The sequence below is a fragment of the Magnolia sinica genome, chromosome 9 (assembly GCF_029962835.1).
Source record: "Magnolia sinica isolate HGM2019 chromosome 9, MsV1, whole genome shotgun sequence".
Lineage (NCBI taxonomy): Eukaryota > Viridiplantae > Streptophyta > Magnoliopsida > Magnoliales > Magnoliaceae > Magnolia > Magnolia sinica.
Genome location: NC_080581.1, coordinates 70680451 through 70706576, shown reverse-complemented (window position 1 = coordinate 70706576; position 26126 = coordinate 70680451). Strand labels below are relative to the sequence as shown.

General features: G+C 38.5%; 1 protein-coding gene across 1 annotated transcript in view; it reads left to right on the top strand.

Annotated features, from left to right (window-relative positions):
- Positions 1 to 12866: 12866 nt before the first annotated feature.
- Positions 12867 to 26126, top strand: part of LOC131255626 (inorganic pyrophosphatase TTM2-like) — a 49437-nt gene continuing 36177 nt past the window's right edge. Inside the window, exon 1 of the mRNA XM_058256385.1 lies at positions 12867 to 12997. The gene's annotated coding sequence lies outside the window, so the exon portion shown is untranslated. The remainder of the gene's footprint in view (positions 12998 to 26126) is intronic.

Genomic DNA, 26126 nt, shown 5'->3' with positions numbered 1-26126 from the left:
AATCCTTTCACCAAGGAGTTGTCTAATACACATCAATCATGTTCTTACATTCCATACACATGGCAAGCACAAATCATGAATCCATATTCATTCAGTCATTTCAACAAACACTTAGACTACACACTATAACATACATGACGTATGTTGGCCATAACATGAATTAGGGCAAGTCCTTTCGCCAAGGAGTTGTCGCACATACAACAACCCCATATCCACGACGGATAATCATGTCAAACACGAATCCAAATTCCATACGCATTCAATCATTTCAACTAACACATGGGATACACTATACACGACATAGTTCATATATATCCGTAAAGCGAAGGAATCTTCGCATTTAGCATGTGAAATGGCACCCAAATCAGTTATGAATCATTAACCGACATTGAAAGCCTTGAAAACCATAACTTAAACATTTATAGTCCGCACCTTACGCCGGTAAACGCGTAACGAACTCAGTTTAACCACTAAGTCTTTGTTTACGGCACCACAACAGCCTATATTAGGGAATAGGTTAGCTATTTCATCTATTACACTAGTTGGAAACCTTAAAACAGGTTAGGGTTAGGATTCTTTACCCAAGTACGTTGTCGGAAACGCCGGTATAGCGATACAGATGGGGTGGTTGAGTGCATGGAGTAGTGGGATCGAATCCCAGGAAGAATCGTCAACTCACTCTCTCACTTTCTCTCTCTTTCCTTCTCTTTTCTCTCCTCTCTCTCTTAGGGTTTTCTAAATTTGTATGGAATGAGAGAGAGAGGGTTTAAGACCCTTATATAGGTCCCGGATTGATGGAAATGGCCCTAGGGCCAAGTTATACTTAGGTTGTAGCCAAATAGGGACTGTTTCGATCCAACGGAGCACTTCTGGAGGCCCCTTCTGTGCGTGCGGTCGGACTTAAGCTTCCAGACATTGGATTTAGGTCAAGTTAAGTTTTCGGTCCGATCAGATTTACAGATCAACCGTGGCAGACCAGTTTCAGTTCAACGGTCACCGATACTCAATCAGGGCCACAAGTATATTGACATGTATTGAAAATTTTCCCTGATCCGAGGGTGTAATTAGATCAGATTCTAACAGTCTGAATCCTTAGATTTGGCCTGCAAGTGAACGACTCAATTCACTTAAGTTTCAGTTCGTTTTATAAAGATATTTGAGTTTCTCACCCACTTCGCTCCGGGCTCAAGTTGTACGTTTCTGGTTACTATTAGGACTTGATTTTCGAGATGGTAGTCAAGTCCAATGAGGCGGTCATAACCATATAGTTTCGCGTTAATCGGACTTTTGACGCGTGGTCCAGGTTCGATACGGAGTTTCATGATGCTCCTAAGAGCAACTGGGTTTAGAGATTGATTTTAGGTTTCTAGGTAACGTAGCGTTAGTGGTTCTACTCGTTTTGGGTCTTGTAGTTTATATTTAAAGTGGTTCAAGCTAATTCTATTGAGTATTCAGTTTAGTACTTAACTAAATTATGCCCTAGTTATGACAGAATATGGTCCTAGGGTAGTTTTACGACCCTTTCTGGCACTTTTAATTAGTATACTATTTTAATTATTTTTTTAGTAGTTCATCATCAAGTTTAATTCATATCTACCAAATTTCATTAGATTTTGTATTGTAAAAAAATTCTAAAAATTCTAGAAGCAGCAGCTGTCCAAACTAATGATTTTCAGACAGTTGTCACAATGACCTATATTTAACTATATTAAAATTTTTATTATATTTTTCACTTATTTTTATATGAAATTAGACTTATCAAGCTTCAAGCTAGCTTTTGAATCACCTAAATCGGAGTTATAACGAGGGAGATATGACTTTTTGAAGTCGGACGAAATAAAAGCAAGAAAACGGCAGGAAATGGGCCGCCCGACCTGCTGGACGGCGAGGCCTCGCGGTTGCGGCGAGGCCATCACTGCTCATTGTCCTATCTGGGGTGGTTTCGCCACCTGATATTTAAAATGGGTGTATTTTAGAAACCGAAATGAGTTATTTGACGTGCAATATATGTTTTTGGGGTAGGAGAAGCTTATCTATCCAAATAGCCTACTTATTTCATGAGATTCCAAAAGGTTAATAGTTAAAAACCCATTTTATATATTTAATTACTATTCATAGTAATTTTTAGTTTAAGTATTCTTCTTTATTACCTAAACTTTAAGATTTGCGTCTAATATGAAAGTACTTAGAAAATTTTGAAGAATAAGTGGTGAAAGGTGAGATTTTTGAAGGAAATGGAAGATTTTGAAGGAAATGGGTTGAAAGGGGATTTGAGACTTTGGAATTGAGTTTTTGAGAAGTAATTAAGGTGTTAGGATTGACCCATTGCCTAAGTACGTCTAACTCCAAGTTAGCAAAAAATTCAGGGTGTTATAGTCTATCTGTAATGAGTTTTTTCCTCAAACTTAAATCGATGATATGAAATTAAAACCCCTTATATGTTGACGGGTTGGATTTGCTTTACGACAACCCAGCGGGCCTCACGTAAGATGTGGATAGATTCAAAGTGTAGGGCCCTTCTGCACTAGGGCCATTTGGCCGTTTCATTCTTCCTTGCTCTTTTTTTTTTTTCCCATAGGAAAAGTGTGTGAAATGGAAGATTGTATTTTTGATTCCCTTACTTCTTTATTCTTCCTCCTTTCTTCATTTTTTTCCTTACTTGTTTATTGGTTTCTTCATAATTAATTAAATTTTTTTTTTATTGGATATGAATGGTAGGAGTTTGTAAATAGGAAGAAAGTGTAAAAGAATATTGTAATGGATGATTTTTTTATAATAAAATGATGTTATAATTAATAAATTTCATAATGAGAAAATATTGTAATAAATGAATGTGATGAATGTTAGAATCAATGACTGTTATGATAGATGAATTTTTGTAATGGAAAAATGTTAAGATGTAAATACTTTGTAATGGATGAATATGGTATGGTGGATCATTGATATTTATTATGAATCGCCCATATTCATTGTGGATCGCCGATATATATATTGTAAATCACCGATATTCAGTGTAGATCATGGTGGGCCCCACACAGCCATTGTAATGTCTCTACGGGATCTTCTCATGACACAAAAAGCAAAAACAAAAAGGTGCCCTTATTCATGGGAATGTGATAAGCTTGGACGGTCCACTAGGTGAGAGAGAATCTTTGGTGGTTCATTTAAGTACGGTGGTCTTCTAGAATGATAGAGAAAGAACATGAAATGGGGGCTAATAACATAGAATTTTGTGAAGTCTAGCATGTACGTGCCTCATCATGATGATCCACACCGTTCATCCAGTGTGAACTACATCGGATGGGTTGCCATTTAAAAATATCACTGATTGGACGGTTAGGTGACCATCGCCATGGCCTGCAAGCGTATAGTTAAAACTTAAAACTAAGCCTGACCGTTCACATCTAATAAAGCAGAAGCCTGTTAATTAGATGGTAAAGATTGTACTGATGAGACGATTTATGACATGATCATCCATGGTGCGGCCTACTAGGTGAACGGTTCGGATCACTAAGCAAGCAGGTGGTCTTTTGTTATTTTCTTACTATGTCCACCAATGTCCTTTTACCAGTCCATATTCTGTTTTCCAGGTCTGCGTGACCGTATGAACAGGTTAGATGCAGATAAGTATTGTAGTGGGCATTACAAAAGTTTCAGCTATCGGCATCATTGTTGCCACTGCTTTATATGGTGTGGACCACTTGAGCTTTGGATCTGCCTCATTCTTAAGCCCATACTCTGAAATGATCTCACAAAATGAATGAATAGTATGAATACAATGCATACATCATGGTGGGGCCATAAAACTTAATGACATCATCATACTACTTAGGTAGGTGGACACAATCGGCTTCCCTCATTTTTTTTATACTCATATTGAATTTTGAGGGATTTTGGTCTGGGTAACCTTGTATTTTGAGGTGGTCATTGTAGGAGCTTGTATAAACTAAAGTAAAGTTTTATAATTCTAAAATCACTATGCTATAACTATTGTGTCTTGTAACAGTGGGCTTGCATCTTGAAATGAGAAATGCATTTAAGAAAAAGGAAGGTTACTCCTAGTAAAAACCAAAATTCGGCCTATCCCTTGGTTGATTTAATTCATTTATTTTAATGAGACATCCCTAAACTCAATGGAGAGTTTTTCCATTTTTCTGTTTGAAGTTGGGCCACAATTACACTAATGTTGTGCGATAATTATAAATAATTTCTTTTGATATAGTCCATCTGTAATGAGTTTTGCCCTCAAACTTAAATCGACAATATGAAATTAAAACCCCTTATATGTTGACAAGTTCGATTTGCTTTACAACAACTCAGCGGGCCTCACGTAAGATGTGGATAGATTCAAAGCGTAGGGCCCTTCTGCACTAGGGCGATTTGGCCGTTTCATTCTTTCTTGCTTTTTTTCTTTTTTTCTTTTTCCATAGGAAAAGTGTGTGAAATGGAAGATAGTGTTTTTTTGTTCCCTTCTTCATTCTTCCTCCTTTCTTCATTTTTTCCTTATTCGTTTCTTGGTTTCTTCATAGTTAATTTTTAAAATTTTTTATTGGATATGAATGGTAGGAGTTTGTAAATAGGAAGAAAGTGTGAAAAAATATTGTAATGGATGATTTTTTATAATAAAATGGTGTTATAATTAATAAATTTCATAATGGGAAAATATTGTAATAAATGAATGTGATGAATGTTAGAATGGATGACTGTTATGATAGATGAATTTTTGTAATAGAAGAATGTTAAGATGTAAATATTTTGTAATGGATGAATGTGATATGGTGGGTCATTGATATTTATTATGAATCACCCATATTCATTGTGGATCGCCGATATATATATTGTAAATCGCCGATATTCAGTGTAGATCACTAATATTCACTATGGATCATTGATATTCAGTGTGGATAATCGATATTTATTGAGGATCACCAATATTCACTTTCGATCACCAATATTCAGTGTGGATCGCCATTATTTATTGAGTATTGCTGATATTCACTGTAAATCGCTAATATTTTCACTATGGATCGCTAATATTCATTACGGGATACCGATATGACAAAAATAACCATAACTCTCTTATTACATGTCCAATTTGGGTGATCTTATGTTCGTTGGAAATATAATTTGATAAAATCTCAAATGAAATTGGAATCATCTCATGCGGACACCATTGTATTTCCCAAAAGTGGGCCCAAATTTTATCATTCATTATGGGCCACCGATTTGACGAAAATGACTATAACTCTCTCGTTACATGTTTGATTTGGGTGATCTTATGCTTGTTGGAAAGATAATTTAATAAAATTTCAAATGGATTTGAAATTATTTTATTTGAACATCATTTGATTGCCTCAATGTGGGCCCAAAATTCATCATTCATTGTATATCATTGATATTCATTATTGCTTACTCTTGGGCAATCAAATAATGTTCAAATGAAATGATTCTAAATTTATTTGAAATTTTATTAAATTATATTTCCAACGAGTATAAGATTAACCGAATTAGATATGTATGTAACGAGGGAGTTCTGACAGTTTTTGTTGGATCGGTGGCTTAAAGTGAATAATAAATTTTGGGCCAGCTTTTTGGTAATAAAATGATGTCCAAATGAGATGATTATAAAGTCATTTGAAAGTTAATCAAATTATCTTTCTAACAAGTATAAGATCACTAAAATCAGATATATAAGGAGATATAACCATTTTTGTCGGATTGGTAGCCTATGGTGAATATCAACGATTTATAGTGAAAATATCAGTGTTCCACAGTAAATATTGGTAATCCAAACTAAATATTGGCGATTCACAATAAATATCAATAATTTACATTAAATATCGGCAATGTACAATGTAAATATCAGTAATTTACAATGAATATGGGTGATTCATAGTAAATATCGATGATCCATCATACAACATTCATCCATTACAGCATACTTTTATCTCAAAATTATTCTTTTACAAAAATCATCCATTACAACATTCATCCATTCATCTATTAAAATATTCTTTCAATATGAAATTGATTCATTCAAACATTTATCACATCATTCCATTACAACATTATTCGATTACAAAATTAATCAATTACAATATTCTTTCATTATGAAATTAATTCATTACAACATTCTTCTCTTATAAAAATTCATCAATTAAATTATTCTTTCACATCCTCTCCATTTCACGAACTCTCATCATTCATACTTTAAAAAAAAAAAAAAAAAACAACTATAAAGAAAACCAATAAAGGAAAAATTAAGGATGAAGGGAAAAGGAATGAAACTAAAAAAACACAATCATTCTTTTCACACCCCCAACCCCCTCAAATTAAAAAAAAAAAAAAACTAATGAAGGAAGAATGAAACAACCAAATGACTCCATGAGGTAAATGCCCCACGTTTTGAACCTATCAATATCTTATGTGGGGGCCTACTGGGTTGTCGTGAAGCAAACAAATACATCCATACTTAATGGGTTTTAATTTCATGTTGCTGACCCAAGTTTGTGGGCAAAACTTATCACAAATAAACTACATCGAAAAAAATAATTCAAAATTACCACACAACATTATTATAGTTGTGGGATACAAACATTTTTTTTTTCAAAAAGAAAAAACTAGAAGATTCATTCTGCAATTTCATGACTATCTGATTAAAACGTACGGATCAAATTGGCCAAGGGGTGGAATGAATTTCAGTTTTTAGTGGAACCCACGTCTCTTCCTCAAAAAATCTTTTTACTTCTGAGATGAGAACATGCGACACGAGAAGCAACTGTGTTAGAGAGATATTTTCATCTTCCAAAAAAATTGAAAAAGTAATTTTAAGACTATAAAACCTTAAATTTAGTCCATACAAACTCCTGCTACAACCATGTCCCAGCACATGCTATCTAAACCAAAAACCCTGAATTCAATGGACAACATACTTCTCAATCTATCGCCTCTCGCATGTTATGATCACAATGTCATGATATATCTATATAAGAGTTTTTATGTTTTGCATGTCCTTCATCCAAGGTGTGGCCCATCATACACGTGGTTTGGATCATTCTAAATACCACCAAGAATCCAAATGGCTAAAGTTCGGACATGCGTGTTGACACTCAGTCTCTGAAGAATGAAAACCAACCATATAGCATTTATATGGATAATTCAAGTATTGTGTACGTCATTAGTATGAACTTTTATAAGATCTACCCATAAATATTTATAATAATAAAAAAATATTATTCCTAACTTTACCTTAATTGTTATTTAAATAAAAAGATCAAAATCCACTTTTGGTAAAAGTGATATTTTGATCCGAACCAAAAGAGGATTTTGATCCGAACAAAGATAACATTTCTCTTATGCATGTTCACGGAGTTATAAAAACTCCAGACATCTTGCAGATAGATATAAAGGTATAGGATTCAAGAATCATCGCCGAAAGTATGGTTACCCATCGCACGTGTGAGCCAGGCCATCCACACGCAACCACATTTGGAAATACGCAACACATGTTGAAATATCTGAACATTCTATATTGTTTGCAACAACGGTTAGATCATCTGCCTCGAGCTCGTTTCACTCCTCAGCTTGTACACAATTTACAAATTGACAGTTAAGTACAAAATTTGTAGACTGTCCATTCATTTCGTACCCTAAGATTCAACGTGATATGGCCTGGATTTTAGGAAAGAATATTTTAACATCACGGTCCACCTGATGGAAAGGTCAGATCTCAAATTCGTGTTAGATATTCGCATGCATGAAGCTGCGTGTGTATGGGAAGGGCAGCCGCACGCGTGTGAATAACCAACTTCCAAAAATCCTTCTCCCTCCCGGATGCGTGTCCAACCCCTGCCTGTCTCCAGCTGGGAACGGGCAGGTGCTTTGAGTGGCCACCGTGATGTATGTGTCTTATCCACACCGTCCATCTATTTTTTTGTATCATTTTAGGTATAAGCTCAAGAATGAGGTAGATATAATGCTCAAGTGGACTACAAAAATGGGGATTAAACTCTTATGGTTGAAAACTTCTTGGGGCCATAGAAGTTTTTGAATCTTTGATGGAGCTGATATTTGAGTTTTCCCCTTCATCCGGGTCTATCTAACTTTACGAAACTTTATGAATAGGTTGGATGGAAAATAAACATCGCGGTAGGCCCTAGAAAAGTTTCAACGGTGAGAATCATTATCACCGTACTTCCTGTGGTGTGGTCCACTTGAGAATTGGATCTGCCTTATTATTTGACACACATCATGGTGGGCCCCACACAACCAGGGTAATTTCTCTACGGGATCTTCTCATGATACAAAAAGCAAAAAGAATTAGGTACCCTTATCCATGGGAATGTGATAAGCTTGGACGGTCCACCAGGTGAGAGAGCATCTTTGGTAGTTCATTTCGGTACGATGGTCTTCTTGAATGATAGAGAGAACATGAAATGGGAGCTAATAACATAGAATTTTGTGAAATCTAGCATGTACGTGCCTCATCATGATGATCCACACCGTTCATCCAGTATGAACTAGGTTGGATGGGGTGCCATGGAAAATATCACTGATTGGATGGTTAGGTGACCATCGCCATGGCCTGCAAGTTTACGGTTAAAACTTAAAACTAAGCCTGACCGTTCACATCTAATAAAGCAGAAGCCTGTTAATTAGATGGTAAAGATTGTACTGATGAGATGATTTATGACATGATCATCCATGGTGGGGTCCACTAGGTGAACGGTTCGGATCACCGAGCAGGCAGGTCGTCTTTTGTTATTTTCTTACTACATCTACCAACGTCCTTATACAACTCCATATTCTGTTTTCCAAGTCTGCGAGACCGTATGAACAGATTAGATGCAGATAAGATAAGTACTGTGGTGGGCATTACAAAAGTCTCAGCTATGGGCATCATTGTTGCCACTGCTTTATATGGTGTGGTCCACTTGAGCTTTAGATGTGCTTCATTCTTAAGCCCATGCTCTGAAATGATCTCACAGAATGAATGAATAGTATGAATATAGTGCAAACATCATGGTGGGGCCATAAAAACTTAACGACATCATCATACTACTTAGGTATGTGGACACAATTGGCTTCCCTCATTTTTTTTATACCCATATTAAATTTTAAGGGATTTTGGTCCGGGGTAACCCTGTATTTTGAGGTGGTCATTGTAGGAGCTTATGTAAACTAAAGTAAAGTTTTTTAACTTTTAAATCACTTTTTTTTTTTTTTTAAAAGGATGAAAATGCCACTATGCTATAACTATTGTGTCATGTAATGTTGGGCTCATATCGAAATCAGAAATGTCATTTAAAAAAATTGAGGTGACTCCTAGTAAAAATTGAAATTCGGCCTATTCTTTAGTTGATTTAATTCATTTATTTTAATGACACATTCCAGAACTCATTAGAGAGTTTTTCTAGTTTTCTGTTTGAAGTTCTCTGTGAGCCACAGCTACATTAACGTTGTGCGATAATTCTAAATTATTTCTTTTAATATGGTCCATTTGTAATGAGTTTTGCCCTCAAGCTTAGATCGATGATATGAAATTAAAACCCTTTATATGTTGACGGGTTGGATTTGCTTTACGACAACCCAGCGGGCTTCACATAAGATGTGGATGTGTTCAAAGTGTAGGGCCCTTCTGCACTTGGGCCATTTGACCATTTCATTCTTCCTGTTTTTTGGTTCCCTTACTTCTTCATTCTTCTTCATTTCTTCATTTTTTCCTTATTTGTTTCTTGGTTTCTTCATAGTTAAATTTTGGAATTTTTTATTGGGCATGAATGGTAAGAGTTTGTGAATAAGAAGAAAGTATGAAAGAATATTGTAATCGATAAAATTTTTAATAATAAAATAATATTATAATTAATAAATTTCATAATGAGAGAATATTGTAATGGATAAATGTGATGAATGTTGGAATGGATGACTGTTATGATATATGAATTTTTGTAATGGGATAATGTTAAGATGTAAGTATTTTGTAATGGATGAAAGTTGTATGATGGATCATCGATATTTATTATAAATCGCTCATATTCACTGTGGATTCCCGATATTTATATTGTAGATCGCCAATATTCAGTGTAAATTATTAATATTCATTATGGATTATCAATATTCAGTGCGGATTGTCAATATTTATTGAGGATCACCGATATTCAGTGTCGATCGCCGATATTCAGTGTAGATTGCCATTATTTACTAAGTATTTCCAATATTCACCGTGAATCGCTGATATTTTCACTGTGAATCGCTAATATTCATTATGGGATACCGATATGACAAAAATGACCATAACTCCCTTGTTACATGTCCAATTTGAGTGATCTTATATTTGTTGGAAAGGTAATTTGATGAAATTTTAAATGGAATTGGAATTATCTCATTCGGACATCATTTTATTTTTTAAAAGTGGGCCTAATTTTTATCATTCACTATGGGCTACCGATTTGGCGAAAATGACTATAACTCCCTCATTACATGTTTGATTTTGGTGATCTTATGCTTGTTAAAAAGATAATTTAATGAAATTTCAAATGGATTTGAAATTATTTTATTCAAATATTATTTGATTGCCTCAAAATAGGCCCAAAGTTCATCATTCATAGTATATCATTGATATTTATTGTTGTTTACTTTTGAACAATTAAATGGTGTTCAAATGAGATGATTCTAAATTTATTTGAAATTTCATCAAATTATCTTTCCGACGAGTATAAGATCAACCAAATTGAATATGTAACGTGGGAATTATGGCTATTTTTAATGTACAACATTAGTATAGCTGTGAGATTCAAACATTTCAAAGAAAAAAAAAAACCTAAAAGATTCCTTATGTAAGTTCACGACTATCCGATTAAAATGTACGGATCAGATCGGCTAAGGGATACCCTGATTCATAGCTCAAGTGGTAGACTAAGTGAAAGATACCTCGTTTCAACACTAAGGTCTTGGTATTGATCCCTAGTGGGTGTGGCTAATAGTGAAGTGTCAACTGACAATGGGGTGCACTAACAAGCTAAAAAAGAAAAAAAAGATTGACTAAGGGACCGGCTGAATTTCAATTTTTAGTGGGCCCCACGTCCATTCCTAAAAAAAAACATTTTTGATTTCAAGACGATAACATGTTGTTTATGAGAGGCATTTGTGTTAGAGAGATATTTTCATCTTTCAAAATATGAAAAAAGTAATTTTACCACTATAAAATCTTAAATTTAGTCCATACAAACTCTTACTAAAACCTTGTCCCAGCCCCAGGCTACCTAAACCAAAAATCCTAAATTCAATAGACAACATACTTCTCAACCTACCCCCTCTGACATGTTATGAACAAGAGTCCGGATCCTCTGTTATCAGGTCAACAGAGAATTCTTGATACCCAAATTCTCATTGGTCCACGTCACCACTCACTAAAAAAATGAAAAAAAATAAAATACAGCTTCGGACGCCAAACCATTAGGGTAACAGGAATTCTCTGTTAACCTGATAACAGAAGATCTTGACTCTCTGAACAAACTGTCATGATATAGCTATATAAGAGGTTTTATGTTTTGCATGTCCCTCATCCAAGGTGTGGCCCATCATACAAGTGGTCTGGATCATTCGAAATACCATCAAGAATCAAAATGGCCAAAGTTCAGACATGCATGTCGACACTCAGTCTCTGAAGAACGAGAACCAACTATATAGCATTTACATAGCTAATCCAAGGATTGTGTATGCTATTGGTCTTATCTTTTATAAGATCTACCCATGAATATATATAATAATTTTTTTTTTATTCCTAACTTTCCTTTACCTTAATTGTTATTTAAATAAAAAGATCATAATCCACTTCCGGTAAAAGTGATTTAAAAAAAAAAATCCGAATGAAGATAGCATTTCTCGTCTATGTTCAGATAGTTATAAAAACTCCAGACATCCCGTGTATAAATATATAGGTAGGAATTTGTGGAACGTACGGCACTCCTTCTAGCTGTAAGATTCAAGAATCATCTCGGAAGGTATGGCTACTCATCGCGCGTGTGAGCTACACCATCCATACGCAGTCACATTTGTAAATACGCAACACGTGTTGAAATATCTGAACATTCTACATTGTTTGAAACAACGGTCAGATCATCTGCCTCGAGGTCGTTTCACTCCTCAGCTGGTACACAATGTACAAACTGACGGTTAAATACAAATTTTCTAAGCCGTCCATTCATTTCATACCCTAAGATTCAACGTGATATGGCCTGTATTTTAGGAAAGAATACTTTAACATCATGGTCCACCTGATGGAAAGCTCAGATCTTAAATTCGTGTTAGATATTCGCATGTATGAAGCTGCGTGTGTATGGGAAGGGCAGCCGCACGCCTGTGAATAACCAACCTCCAAAAATTGTCTCAAGCTGGGAACGGGCAGGTGCTTTGAGTGGCCACCGTGATGTATGTGTCTTATCCACACCGTCCATCTATTTTTTTGTATCATTTTATTATTTAAGCTCAAAAATGAGGCAGACATAATGCTGAAGTGGACTACAAAAATGGGGATTAAACTCTTACCGTTGAAAACTTCTTGGGGGCAACGGAAGTTTTTTTGATGGAGCTGATGTTTGTGTTTTCCCTTTCATCCGGGTCTATGTAACTTTATGAATAGGTTGGATGGAAAATAAACATCGTAGTGGGCCCTAGAAAAGTTTCAACGGTGAGAATCATTATCACCGTACGTCTTGTGGTGTGGTCCACTTGAGAATTTTATCTGCCTCAAATGGATGAACGGTGTGGATAAGACCTACACATCACTGTCGCCACTCAAAGCTCCTGCCCATTCCCAGCTGGAGACTGCCGGGGGTAGGACGCAATCCGCGTCCGGGAGGGGAGCTCTCTCTCAGAAATAAAAGCCTCTCTCAGAAATAAAAGCCACAGAATCCCACAAAAGATCAAGATCCAGTACAGAAGCAAAGACCAAAAATCAAAACACTAGAATCTTCCTCTCCTCCACTCTCTCTCTGCTGTAAGAAAATCTGCAAAACCCAACTGAATTTTTCTTATTTATTTCTGTATTTTCTTGCTATAAGCCAATTGAGTTTTTCTTCTTTATTTCTGTAGTTTCTTTCTTGAATTTTTATATCCAAAGAAAGATGACAGAAAATAATAGAAATGGTAGGAATGTTAGTCTTTGCTGTGATTGGTAACTGTGCAGATAGTTTCACAGTTTGCCTTCTCTCCCCTTTCTTTTTCTAATATTCATGAAAAATTTATCTTTGCATTTTTTTGTTGGGTTTTTTTTTTTGGGTGTTTTTTCCCCTTATTTCTGGTTTAGTGGAATTATATATGGTAGTCTGGCATAGTATAGTGGACTGTACTCAGTCACACATCTACTCTGTACATGGCTGTTAGGTATATTACTCCAGACCATCTAAATGGTTGGGCCATTAAAGAGTAAGAAGATGACTCGACGACCCCATTTGGGCCTTGGATCATCTTACCTTTCAATGGTGCATTTGCTGATCCATGATCCAATGGATAGGCTCGTGCCATCCATGTTATTTTCAGGCCGTGCCCAGTCTGTAATGTGGCAGATGATCTGATGATCCTAAGTATTCAATTTTGCCTGTTGGATTTGGACCGACAATTGTTTCTTATCAACTGTTGATTTGGGGTGCACTAGTTGGGTGGCTAGGATCATCTGATTATTCTTTTTCCGGCAATGCCTATCAGTGTGGGTTCACTAATATGTGTTACATACATGGTCGATGTGCGTGATAGCATGATCCACTGAACTCTTGCCATAATTCATCTCTTTCTCTATTGCTTTTGATCAGGTTCTGCTTCTTTACATATGAATTCTGTTGAATCTTTTCATTATTGCTAATTTATGGGTGTGAAATTTTTTTTAGTGTTTGCGATTTTTGTTTTTGGCTTTCACCGCACTTATTAAAAAATGGATATGCAACAACTCTAACAGCTGTTACGTAATGGTAATGGTGGGAACCACTACACGTTAAGGGGCCATAACAGAAAATGGCCCATAACAGCCCCATAATGGCCATAAATTGTTAAAAAAAAAAAGCGGTCGCAATGACCATTACGGCATGTATTGTAGTGGTAATGGCGGTGGCTGTTATAACCACCATTACTGTTATTGAATGCCTTGGTTGTTGGGAACCAGACAAATTAAACCTTAACACATTGGGGAATTTTTTATTATTTTTTATGATTTAAACTTGTAATTTGGATGTTCAATCTGCAAATATTAGTTGGTGAGTTTATATTAGTGGGTTTGCATTAGCATCGAGAAATGCCATTGCAAGATTTGTTTTTGTAGGTAGCTTGATTTTGGGAGGGCTTTGATTATTCGATAATCTTGAGGATCACTTAGTTCATTGCTTAGCTAGAAGATCTCTTGTTTCCATATATAGAAGTCTGGGCACTAACCATATCAGGTGTTACTCATTTTGATGTGAGAAAAATATAATATGATCTACTCGTTGACTACTTGTCGAGTCTACTTTGGCTGAGCTATATGGGGTCTATTTAGTTGTGCAGCTTTTCATTTGTAAAGTTCTTCCCAGTATTTAAGGGGGTGTTTGTATTGTAAGTTACTTTAGATAAGCTATTTATGCCTTAAGTAGCTTATTTTGGGTTATACTTATGTAGTAAATAAGGTTGTTTGATAAACATCATACTGAAAGCTGAAAGGAACTGAAGGTTTTCTGTATTTGAGACAACCCATTGGGGTTGAATATATAGAGATTACAACCATCTATACAAGGAAAACAATAAACTCAGAATCCTCTACCTATGGAAATAAACTATACAAGGTATGTGAGCTGTCTAACATCCCCCCTCAAGCTAATGCTGGTCATCGACAAGTAATAGTTTGCCAACTAGAAAAGAGTGACGTGCAGAAGTGAGGGACTTGGTGAGAATGTCGGCAATCTGATCATGAGATGCAACATGTGGAAGAGAAATGAGCCCAGACTGAAATTTCTCGCGGATAAAGTGACAGTCAACTTCAATATGCTTCGTCCGTTCATGAAAAACCGGGTTAGAGGCAATCTGAATGGCACTGAGATTATCGACATGGAGTGGAGTAGGATTCTGTAGAGGAATGCATGTCTGAAAGAAGTTCACGTAACCAGACAAGCTCACTACACGCAGCGGACATCGCCCGATACTCGGCTTCTGTGCTCGATTTGGAAACAGTGGCTTGCTTCTTACACTTCCAAGAGATGAGAGAAGTGCCGAGAAAGACACAATAGCCAGTGATAGATCTTTGTGTGAGAGCAAAACCGGCCCAATCAGCATCCGAATAAGCATGAAGGTCCAGAGTCGCCGTGGAGGAGAAGGATTGATCTAGAGTTCCACGAAGGTACTGTAGGATGTGTAACACCGCAGTCATATGAAGAGTCTGAGGAGCAGAAATAAATTAACTGACGACTTGGACAACGTAGGCAATATCAGAGCGAGTCATAGTTAAGTAAACCAGACTCCCAACCAAACGGCGGTATAAGTCGGGCTGTGTAAGTAAATCACCATCGTCACGGCCATAGTGAATGTTAAGTTTTAAGGGAGTCTGAACTGTCTTCTGATCCGTCAATGATGCCAATGCGAGAAGATCCTTGGTATATTTACGCTGGCTGACCAGGATCCCACGGTTGGAACGTGAAAATTCAAGTCCAAGAAAGTATGTTAGATGGCCGAGGTCTTTCATCTTGAAGGATGATTGTAGAACTTCCTTTAAAGCCGAAATGCCAGTAGCATCGCTACCAGTCAGGAGGAGGTCGTCAACATAGACCAGAACAATGACAATTCCATGAGCAGTGGTGCGCAAAAATAAGGATGGGTCATGACCACTTTGAGTAAAGCCAGCACCCGTAACAACATCGTGAAAGCGTTGGAACCATGCCCGAGGTGCCTGTTTGAGGCGTACAGGGCGTTCTTTAGGCGACATACTGTCAGGGATTAAAGAGCCAGGAGGAGGTTTCAAACATACGGTTTCTTGGAGGTTTCCATGAAGAAAGACATTTTTCACATCCATCTGAGCGAGTGGCCATGAGCGAACAGAAGATATAGCTATAAGAGTACGAACAGTTTTCATCTTGGCCACGGAAGCGAAAGTCTCATCATAATCAATTCCGTATTCCTATTTGTATCCCTGAGCGACAAGTCGAGCCTTGTATCGATCCAATGATCCATTTGACTTGAGCTTGACAGAATAAATCTCAGCAGGTCGAGTGACAATGTCCCACGTATGATTATCATCCAATGCCGCAAGTTCTTTTGTCATAGCCTTCTTCCAACAATCATGAATGGCTGCCTGAGAGTATGAAGTAGGAAAAGAAACAGTATCCAGAGTAGCATTCATGGCAGACAGAGTATATCAAGCGATCAGGCGCTCGATATTCACGAGTGGAACGACGTATCGAGGTGGGTTCGGGATCTGCAACAAGTACAGTAGGTTCGGGTTGAGTAATAGGTGGTGGATCTGTACGTGGTCGACGTGAGTAAACCTGCAACGGACGAGGGAGAGTACTTGAGGCAAACAGAATTTCTGGAAAGGCAGTTAGACCAGGAGAGTTTGGAGTGTGCGGAGGAGGAAGAGATGAATAAAAGGCAATGTGTTCAAGAAAAACAACATGTCGTGAAACCCGAACACGACGAAAAACCGGATCATAACATCAAAAACCCTTCTGAGTTTCCCCAAATCCCAAGTACATACATTTGACCGATTTTGGAGATAGATTGTTTCGTTCACGTGAAGCTAGGTGAACATAACAGATACAACCAAAAACACGAAATGTGGAATATGCAGGAGGTAAGCCGGTGAGAACAAAGTAAGGAGATTTACTGTTCAGAACTTTGGTTGGCATCCGGTTAATCAAGTAGACGGAATGTAACATTGCTTCTGCCCAAAAAGAACGAGGAACACTCATAGCTGTTATCAGGGTGTAGGCAGTTTCAACAATATGATGATTTTTTCGTTCAGCCATCCCGTTCTGTTGTGGAGTATCAGAACAGGTGGTCTGATGAATAATCCCATGCCCTTGAAGAAATGTACAAAAATCGGTTGAGATATTCCCCCCCTGAGTCAGAGCAGAGAGTTTGAACTGGAACCCGAAATTGAGTCTCCACCATAGAGTGAAATAACTTGAATTTTTCAAAAACCTGTGACTTCAATTGCAGAAAGTAAATTCAAGTTTAACTTATGGAATCATCAATGAATATAACATAGTATCGTAACCTAGAGAGAGACATAATTGGTGAAGGACCCCAGACATCCGTATGCACAAGTTCAAACATAGAAGATGATTTTGTAGTATTTAGAGAAAAGGGAATATACTTACTTTTTGAAAGACAACAGGAAGAACAAGAATAATCCAAATCATTTTTATTGAGAGAAATATTCCTTAACATGCCAGACGAAATTAACTGAAGTAACCGATCGAAATATGGATGACCCAGGTGAAAGTGCCACAGTTTCCACAATTTATTTGCCGAACAAATATCTGATGAAGATGGAGAAAAGAAACAATGAGCCGGAGTGACAGATGGATCAAAATCCAGCACGTACAGACGACCATGCCGCCTACCCCTCTCAAGTACCTTTCCCGTTGCCAGATCCTGCACAAAACAATAGTTGGGAAGAAATATGACTAAGCAGTTATTGGATGTGAGTTAACCAACTGAAATTAAATTGGAGGAGAGGTTAGGGACATGAAACACATCACGAAGGGTGAACTAGCGATGAGCAAAAGGAGAGAAAGTCAATGATCCAACGGACTGAATAGGTAGTCTAGTGCCATCCGTAGTAGAAATAGCCTGATTGCTGGTGTAGGGACGAATGTCACGAAGATGGGATACATCACCGGTCATATGATTGGAAGTACCCAAATCGAAGAACCATGTAGAAGATGGGGATATACCTGACATACTGGCCGCAGAAAGGGCCTGAACGATTTGCTGGAACATCGCAGGAGTCAATGGAGATGAAAGACTTTCAGCAGAAACAGTAGATGTAGAATCACTAAGAGACGGCTCGGAAGAAATAGTGGCAGTAGTAGCAGAAAGGGCACGACCACGACCACGACCACCACGTTCACGGCCGAAAGAAGATGCATAGACACGTGTACGGCAGACCTGAATACCATGACCAGTCCGTCGACAATAAGCGTACCATTCTTTGCATTGAGCGACAACATGACTCACCTTGTTGCAGCCGCGACAAGTCAAAGGAGTGGAACCAGGTGTTGGTGTAGTGGTGGACACAGCAAACACCATATCAGATGATCCCGGAGTTGAGGAAGGAAGAGAGAACTTTCAGTTGCTGTTCCTCAGCCAATAAATCATTAATAACCAAATTCAATGAAGGAGTAGGGCTACGGTTCAAGAGAGCAGCTCGACAATGCTCAAATTCCGGATGCAGATTCATAAGAAATTGTCAAACTTGCGCACTTTCGCCCATAGTTTGGAATATCTTAAAGTCATGAGGAAATGTTGGATCCATCATAGTCATCTTAGTTCAAATTGTGACAATTTTGGAGTAAAATGATTGAATACTGTCGTCACCCTGAGTAAGGTTAATGAGATCCTGTTCCAGGCGGTATAACCGGGCCGCATTACTCTGTTGATAAATTGTCTGGAGATGCTCCCACATTGCCTTAGCAGTGCGATGAGGTGTGAGGCCAACAACAATGGACCGATCAACAGAATCAAGAATCTAGGTAATAATCCGTCCATTGTTCATTTCCCAATCAGCTAATTTGTCGGCATCGGTGGAAGTGGGGATAGTAACAGATCCATCAATTAGTCCCCACAAACCACGACCCTTGAGAAAGTTCTAAAAATGGAAGGCCCATAGAGAATAGTTGGTACCATCAAAACTATAACGTGGGGCCTCTTGACGTGATGTGTTCTTGTCCATTAAGCTAATGTATTATAAAGCACCCAAGGAGTTGCAACAGAAGAAATTTTAGATGTACCGTACAACAACAGCAACAGCAACAGGTTCTGGTTCTAGATCTGAATTGGGATCTGGATCTGAATCAGGTTCGTGATCTGGATCTGGATCTGGAGTGGGATGAACAGAGGGGCGCTGGAGCGGAACGGATCTGGATCTGGATCGGGAAGACGCAAACGCAGACGCAGAGGGTTCGAACAACAACAGGGTTTGGACAAGCAGATCTGGAGCAACAGCAGATCTGGAACAGGGTTCGGACGAGCAGATCTGGAGCAGAGGGGTCGCCGGACGACGCAGCAGGGGCGGTCGGACGAGTAGGGACAGTGGCCGGATGTAGTGGGGATGGTCGGACGATGCAGTGGGGGCGGCCGGACGACGCAGGGGCGATCAGACGAGCAGAGATAGTGGCCGGACGACGCAGCAGGGGCGGTCGGACGAGTAGGGACAGTGGCCGGATGTAACAGGGATGGTCGGACGATGCAGTGGGGGCGGCCGAACGACGCAGGGGCGATCGGACGAGCAGAGATAGTGACCGGATGCAGCAAGGGTGGTGACTGGACGACGCAGGGGTGGTTTCGGATCAGGGAAGCTCTGATACCATGAAAGCCGAGAGGAACTGAAGGTTTTCTGTATTTGAGATAACCCAATGAGGTTGAATATATAGAGATTACAACCATCTATACAAGGAAAATAATAAACTCAAAATCCTCTACCTATAGAAATAAACTATACAAGTTATACTAGTTATACAAGGTATGTGAGTTGTCTAACACATACTCGTCAGCTAAAAAGTAGAAAAGCTTGTTTTGTTTCCAACATCACATAAGTGTTTATCCCTCGGGTTTGTTTGGTCCACCCTCATATTCATTGTCCATCATGTGGGGCCAACCTTTGATGTGGATTGTTCATTGTGTGGGCCTCACCTTTGATGTGGACCGTCCATCATGTAGGGCCCACCTTGGATGTGAGCCATTCATCATAAAGGGCCAACCTTTAATGTGCACCACCCATTAAGTAGGGCCCAACTTTAATATTGGTCATCCATCATGTGGGGTTCACCATCAATGTTATCATCCATCATGTGGGGCCCACCTTTAACATCAACCGCCCATCATGTGGAGCCCCCCTTTGATGTGGACCATCAATCATGTGGGCCCCATCGTTGACGTAGGCCGTCCATCATGCGGGGCCCAACTTCAATGACCACTACCCATCATGCGGAGCCCACCTTTGATGTGGGTTGTCCATCATGTAGGCCCCACCTTTGAAGTGGGCTGTCCATCATGTAGGCCCCACCTTTAGTCCGCTTTGGATGTGCGCTATTTATCATTAGGGGCCGACCTTTAATGGTCCCCATCCATATGTGGGTCCACATTAATATGGGATCACCCATCGTGTGGGGCCCACCTTTGATGTGGTCTGTTCATCGTGTGGGCCTCACCTTTGATAGGGATAATCCATCACGTGGGCCTCCTTTGATAAGGATTATGAGAGAGAGGCTCCTTTGACATGGACCATAATTGAGAGAGAAGTAGAAAAGTAACAAGTCAAGAAGCTAAAAAAGAAACTTATTGAAATAAGTAGCTTTTAGCATTAAGTTACTTCTATGATGATGCTTACCAAACTAACTTTAGTGTAAAAAGTAACTTAGGGGGTGTTTGGATTTTAAGTTACCTTTTTTTTTTTTTTTTCATTAGCTTGTTAGTACACCCCACTGTTAGTTCACACTTCACTGTTAGCTGTTCACAACCCCAAGTGCAGGGCTGCGATGTAATAATAATTTCAGTGAGACCGAGGTCGAATCCACGGGGATTAATCTCGTGTGTTTTCTGAAAGCGACTAGAACTAGAATTAGAAGAAGATGAAAACCTAAATCTGGAATATGTGAGAGACTAATTGTGAACAACTTAATGAAAAACTTGTGAAATTCAAAAGTGGGAAACTAGGGTTTCCAAGGATCCAATTATAGAGATCAGGGAGATCTATGCTTGATTCATGAACACAACTGGAATCAGAGTCCCATCTTCATCCAATTGGAAGATATCTCATTAAAAATCAAATTTGAACTTCCTTTGATCTAGTTCTCAGAGGATGAGAGGTATGAGAACCAGAAGTGATTCCATCACAAAACCATGCCCATGAGACAAAGCAAACAACAGAATTTACCAATCCACAACCAATCTGAGAGAATTGTGAGAGTTAGGGAGGATTCCATCATCTAAACATGCCCAGGGGACGATGGTGAACAACAGGATTTCCTAAAATCACAATCTCAATAACAAGAACATACTCAAAGCTATCGCAGATCCATTGTAATTTAAGTCACGACAAATCATTAGAAACTAAATGTATTTCTTATAATCAAACTAAAATCAAAGAGAGTTCAACAACAGGAATCAAACCAATAGAAAATAACCCATCACGCTACAAGCTTCACCCCTTAGCCCTAGCTAAGAGGTTTAGTCAATCATAAACATGATTGAACTAGAATCTCTTAAGAACAAAACTAACTAAGAAAAGGGGAGAAAAACTCCTGATGATGGCCTCTCCACGCTTCTACTCCTTCCTGGTGTGTCCGGCTAAGAACGGCCGGCTGTCTTTCTCTCTCTCTCTCTCTCCCTTGCTCACCTTAGATGACTCTCTTTTATAGTAGCAGAGAGGGCTTTCTAGATATGTCCTGCGCAAGGGGTTTACGCACACAATAGAGATTCGGACGGACGTTTTGCGCGTCCTGCTTCTGCGCATGGCTGATTGGAGACCGCGTGCAACCCATTGTTTTCCTTTTGATCACTTCTGCCATCATGGAGGTGGTCGAACCTCACGTTCCTAGCATCTGGATGGTCCGGATCATGGCCACGATCTGGACCTTGATCATCCAACGGCCTGCGGTTTTCCGGGCTTCGTCCGCAATTTCTGTTCGCATGCTCTACGCAATTTCTTGGCTCTGTGATGGTTGGTGGGCCCATGATCGGTTCAGGCGGGGAAATCCACTCCGTTCATTGAATTCCTCTCTCGGCTAGGATGACGTGGTATAGTTCGGATTTGGTGTGGCCCACGGAATTCTTCTTGGCACCATCCATCTTGCGTTTAATTCTCCATGTACATGTAATATCTGAGGAAATCGAGCAGCAGATCAGGGTACAGTCGGTTTGACCACCTGGTTGCAATGAACGGCTTGGATCATCAAATCTGATGATGATGGTGGGCCGGAGACCATCTCAGCGGATGTTCGTCCGGTGCTGGCGGGAGAAGGATTTTGAAAATCCTTTCTTTCTGCAAAATCATTGGGTCAAATTGTGTTTGACCCGACTTCAGATTTGGTGCGTCACCAGTGCACGTGTATTGTGCACACGCTCCTGCAAGTGGGGCCCACTTTTGGTGATTCTTGGAGAATCTACACCGCCCATTCGTTTCTCCACCTAATTTAAGGAGTTGAGTCCAAAATTGAGGCATATCCAGAGATCAGGTGGCCCCAAACTATCAGTGGTTGATCTGTCCACTGACTTTGATGATTCTTGAGCGTTAAATCTATGCTTTTAGCATCCTTTTCAATCCAAGCTCTTGAATTCACCTTGCAACACAAACATGATTAGAAGAGAACATTAAGCATTATCATGTGCATAAAACTAAGTGATAAATGGGGTCCAATATGCAATATTTGACCCTCAACATTAGCCACCCCCACTAGGGATCGATACCAAAGCCTTGGTGTTGAAACGAGGTATTTAAGTTACTCAAGATAAGCTACTTATGCCTCAAGTAACTTATCTTGGTTTCTATTTATTAAGCTGAAGTGATTAAGTAACTTTAAGTAAAAAAATTACTTATAATTGATCATAAACCAAACATGCTTATCTCAAATAAATTAGTTACCTACTGTCGTAAGTAGAAAAAGTAATTTATTTGGTGGTATCCAAACAGGCCTAAATATCTCATTCCAAGTACAAAACTTTTAGACTCTTTGTTTTCCTTTTTTTTTTTTTGTGTTGTTGTTTTGAAATAATCAGCTATTTGATGATCTATTTAGCCAATCTTTTATCCACTCAATTTGGCTGATCTTTGATGTGTTATGTTATAACAAACTCTGTGAGTTTATTGGTCTGTGGAAACTGATGAAGACATGATTTATATTTTTAAAGCCCTTATTTTAGCTTTTTGAAAATTTATTTAGGTTGAGGGAATGGATTTACTAGTTTGAAACTCTTTTACCTGTGCAAATGACAGCAGTTTTTCTTCACTCTGGAATATTTGAGAATACGTTTTCCCAATTTTTTTTTTTTTCTTCCATTAGAGATCTCTTTTCGGCAATCTTCGCTTCTTAAACAAGTCATCTCATTTCACCTCTATTTGTTCATCCTCAATACCTCTCTCTCTTTTCCTCTTCCAAACCCTAGATTTCTTTGATCTCTTCTTCCAACCCATCATTTCTATCACTTTTCTTGTCCCATATAAAACATCATTTTTTCTTCAGTTCTCTTTTGGTATTCGTAATTTTTGTTCTTCTCTATTTCCATTCAGCCATTCAAGTCCTTACACAGGTCACCTGTGACTGGCGGTTATTTACAAGACAATGTTGAGATTTTCAGCATATCCCTTTTCATGAATCTAATCACCAGCAGACCCTTGGAAATTGATTCCCATGTTGTTGTGACTTTCGGAAATAATTATCCAAAAAAAGGAAGACTTGGAAAACGATTCCCATTTTGTTGTAACTTGGAAAGTGAGTTGTAACTGTAAGAACCTACTATCCTTGGTATTACTTTTGCTCTTTCCTAGGCATTTAAAATGCTTTTTCTCCACACCCGAATCAACTCTTGCTTTCCTCATGCTCATGCGAGTAAACTGAAAATTTATGCACGCATCTATACATTCTTGGGCATTACATGCATGCTAGAGATCACTGTCTTCTTCCCTACAATAATATTTGACTCCATAAGGAGAGAAATCTCTAAAATGAGATTACAAATACCATTATTGAATGAAGTGTGTCGTACAACCTATCTGAATTCTGATGTGCTTATATAATAAAGAGGCCCTAAATTCCAAATCTCAGTCAACCTAGGCAACTTTCCTGAAACAGTAAAGGTTCCAAAATAGTGAACTTACTAAAAATGGTAAAAGATGTCTAATCCTACCCAAACTTGTACAAAACTCTTAGATGACCAAAACAAAGGCTTTGGACTAGGAACATACTCTTAAAACCCTAAAAATAACAAAAAAAGTACTTACTAAAAATACTAAGCTTTGAACTAAAACATGATTTTGACCCAACAAATGGCCTTTTTTTCTCTGTCCCTTTGGGCCAACTGATTCCACCAGTTTCCACGTTGTAGGGTTTGTCAATAGCCTTTCAACGACATATTATACGCGTGAATCCAATAACTGGTCATGAATTTATGGGCGTTGGAAGCTGAAGTGTGTTTAGGCCCTTTTTGCTAGATCATGGCCATTCATGCCCGAATTTGTGCGATTGTGGCACTCCATTTAGTCATCCATGATCCATCCTACATTACTTATTTGTGTATAGCTGTCTGTATGGACATGTGAACTGGGTAGCGAACATTGCTTTAATCAAGAGGAAATGAGTGAATGACAAAAAGTCACAGATGTTTCGTACTATTCATAATGATGAAGTGGGCATCAAATTATGGTTAAATTCCTTTCAAGTGCAACTTGAAAAGTGTCAGGGAGAGGAGTATTTCAATGTTATGTTACTTGTTTGGTTTGTTGCTCCCTTGGGACACCATACCTTGTGTTATTCTTCTCCAACTAATAAATTAGGTTAGGGAGGTCATTAGATCCCTGACACACAAATTTCTTAAACTCTTCTCTCTTCGCAACAAAAAGCAATGTAACTGCAATTTGTAGCCAAGACTCTAAATGTGAGCACTATGGAAATCACAATCTGGTCTTTTCCATGTCGTCAGACTAATAGGGGCGTTTCAATTGGGTAGTGCATCCAATTGCGATGTATATGTGCAGATGCATGGTTTTTTCAATGCTTCCAAATTAGCTTTCTCACAGCTTCTAAATTAGCTTTCTCACAACAATTTTATAAATTCACAGGCATGTTTTCCAGGCATGAGCTGCATTCTTGTAATGATCCTGAGGTCTCTAGTGCACTCTAACTATTTGATAGATTTCCTTATCCTATGATGCTTTAAGAAGTTCCAGCTTTTGTAGGTTTAAGGCAACTGCTACTTGTTGGCAATGCTTCTAACTAGTCATGGGTGCATGTTTCTTTTTATTTGAAAGCAAGAAACACAACAAAAGATGCTCACGAAAGTGAGCTAGGGGACAAGATGGCAATGATCAACAACTCCATTGCTACGAGAGTCCCTCTCCCCCAAATCCTTCTATTTGATCTTGGCTATAGGCCACAAAGGCTTTTGAACCTGCTGCCCAATTAACCACTCTCGCTTTGGCCTTACGGAAGGTCACAAAACATAATTCTGACAGGCTGCAAAAAGTCCTACAGTTATGCTCCTCCCAAATCAGTCCCCGTTCCAGCCCAAATCATGACTCAATCATTGTTTCATTATGGAGTATTGATTAAAAGAAGTCTTTGGTACTTTCTAGGAATTTCAAAGATATCCTTTTGTCTCCTATGGGCAATAAAATGTATAATATGAGAGTTGATAATCATTAATTTTTTATTGATTCCGTAAGGGGCACATCACTCAAACTTTTGATGTTGGGAGTGAGGACCTTGATTGGAATCCCTGCCTAAATTGGTTGTTGCCCATCCATGCATCATAATGTCAATGCCTTGCAGTTCGTGGTGGGCTCCGTGGCGTTAGGTAAACCTAAGCTCTCACAAACAAAATTTACAAAGAATGCGGATGCACTTTTAGGGGTTTGAATGGCCTCAACAGCTCAATGTGCCTACAGTGGAAAGGGTGATTGTGATGCAATCAGGTTATCCAACCAATGGGATTTTGACACCTAAATTGATAGGATGGACAAAGACACACCACGCAGGAGTCCTTGAATATAAAGCCTTAAATAGCTAATCAATATCAAAGTCTTACAATCCATCCAAAAAAAGAAAAAAAAAGAAAAGAAAAAGAAAAAGTAAAAAAGAATCAAATTCTTGCACTAGATACAACTTGAATAAAAACTCCAAAGAGAAGTGTAATACGTTCCTGATGCAAGACAATTAACCACTTGCTCTGAAAAC